Below are 2,586 nucleotides of genomic sequence, written 5' to 3' on the forward strand. Positions count from 1 at the left end.
GTCCTCTCAGCCGGGGCTCTCTGAGCAACAAAACTCTGGGGAACCAGCATGGTGTTGCCAGTACAGCTTTGTCACCACTGAGGTGACACTCAAGGTAGGGGATCCAGGAGGAAAGATCAGCCCTCCCCACTTGGGCTTTGTGCTGGTTTGTTGAAGCAGTCTCAGGATTTAGGGAGGTGGGATGGGATGGGATGGGATGGGGGAGGACTCCCTTGTCTGAGGATCCACTCACAGGGCAGCAGGACTTTAGGTCCCATGACTCAACAGTGTCCATGTGATGTGACTGGCACAAGTTGCTTCTGGGCTGTCTGAATCTTGTTTCCCCCATGTCCCTCCCCCCCACCCCGTGAGCCCTTCCTAGTCCAGTCCTTCATTACCTCCTCTACCTCTTCCAGCTTTTCCCAGGCCCTTATAACCCATCCAAGCGTCCCCAGGTGGGATCAGTGCTGGCAGAAGTGTGTGGAGCCAGAACCCCAGGGGAAAGCATGGTTTGACTGAAGTTAAAGGGTGCTTATACTGTGTGACTTGTGACTATCAGATCATAGTCAGGGTTGCTAACAATCCATACATTTACCAACAGTCTGTAAAAAACAGGTTAAAAATGCCGGTTCATAAAGTCCATAAAAATGGGCTGTCCATAAACTAAGCAACCTGGAGCTTGATTGAAGAGCCCTCATCATAAAGAAGGTGGAATCAGGTTTGATGGGCAAAGCAGCACCACCTATTGCCTGAGTGGGAGTGCAGCACCCTGCAGGGAGCATCCTCTCAGCTTTGTAGCCCATGGGAGTCTGTAGCTCCCTCCCTATCAACCGTGTACTGATGCACTCTTATAGAAGTCCCTGGTCTCTGTGGTTACCTGTACTGGTCATGTTTCTTTCTCAAGGAACAGGACCTGTTCGGTTGCATCTTGTGGGAAGGACTACAGGCAGTTTATCTCAGCGGCTTGTTCTGCTTCTCTTGTTTTGCTTGTCTCCAGGGATTGTATCTTTTCTCCACGCTGTGTATTTTCAGACTCTACCACTTGCAGCTGAGCCTTCAAATGTGTTGCACTCCTCTGTCGTATGTCCCAGCTCCGTCTCCAAGAAAGGTGGCTTACTCAGGAACTTTTTGCTCTTTAGCTGTTGCTCAGTAGTCTTCTTCATTTCTGCCATTATTACTCTGTCCATTTCTGCTGGTGTGGATTGGGTTGCAATTACCACTTGTTGTAATGCCTGTGCTGCTTCCTGCAGCTGGGAATACTTCTGTCGCCACTCCTCAATCTCATTACACAGTTCCTCCACCAAATTGTCCTGACATGCCAACCATCTCTGTAAGGCCTCTATGGTGTAACCTACATTTTTTACCTATTGGTCAAGAACGGGCCTGTCATCTCTCAGGGTTGCCTGGGCCTCTACCTGTCTTGGTGTTAGTGCCGCCATTTCCTTCTCCAGCACCTGCAGCTTCTCCTCATGCTTCTTGCTCTTTTCTGCCTCTATCACAATGAGCCACTCGAGTGCCCTTGTCCTTTCCACCTGAAATGCCATCAGGTGTTGAATTTCTTTGGACCTGTAGTCTTTTTCCCTGTTTGCAGACGTTGTTACAGGGCAGCCACCATGGCTTCAGCCTGCTTGGTCTGGATTTTTCTGTATCCAGCTCCCATTGCAGGTGAGTTCCTCTCTCTCCCGCTTCCTCCGATCACACCCTCCAGCTGAGTGTCTTACTTTTCAGTCCTTCAGTATTCTCTGTCATACCTTTCTCAGGTCTTCCTTTCTCCATTGTTCTATCCTTTGCTCCTTCCCCACAGGGATGAGAGTTCTCCTATTCTAGGCCTACCTCTATCTTCCCCTCAGTCTGGCTGTAGTCCCGTCTGGGCCTTTGGTTTCCCTTGACCCTGGCCCCACCTGTCAGGCCAAATGAGCCTCTCAGGTTCTCCTGGCCCCTCCAGCAGTATTCTCAACCCTGGCACTGCTCCTCTATATTTACTCTTGGGGTTTCTATTTTGGCACAAAGGTTCGCTCCCTCCCTCTCAGAGGCACAAAAGTTCCCTGTGCACAGCCTTCCCGACCAATGCACAACTGTGACAGGGGGTCATCTCAAGGCCGGTCACAACATTGGTCCACCCACCTGTCTAGGGCAGTCTGACCACCTGACTTGCTTGCCACGCCTTTGTTGTAATTAACAAGTTGTTTCTAGGAAGGAGGCTGTCCCTTTAATGCCTGAATACCAAGGGCATAATACACAGCTCTGACCTACTCTTTACTGTGTCATAGATTCATAGATTGTAAGGCTGGAAGGGACCTTGGAATATCATCAAGGAAAAATAACTGGGGGTCAAGTGACTCCAGCAAGGTGTCTAGTCCTCTCTTGAAGATTTACAGAGTAGGCGATTCCACTACCTCTGGAGGGAGCTTATTCCATAGTCTGAACACCCTGACTGTGAAAAAGTTTTTCCTAATGCTGAGCCTGAATCGATTTTCCAGGTGTTTGTGGCCATGACTCCTAATTTTCCCCTCAGGTGCCCTGGGGAACAGTTGCTCAATGTTGAATTTCATCAGGTTCCAATCTGCCCAACTTGCTAGCTTGTCTAGGTCCACCTGTAACTGTAGC

Source organism: Gavialis gangeticus, unplaced genomic scaffold, assembly GCF_001723915.1.
Source record: "Gavialis gangeticus isolate Ggan-Ray unplaced genomic scaffold, GavGan_comp1, whole genome shotgun sequence".
Lineage (NCBI taxonomy): Eukaryota > Metazoa > Chordata > Crocodylia > Gavialidae > Gavialis > Gavialis gangeticus.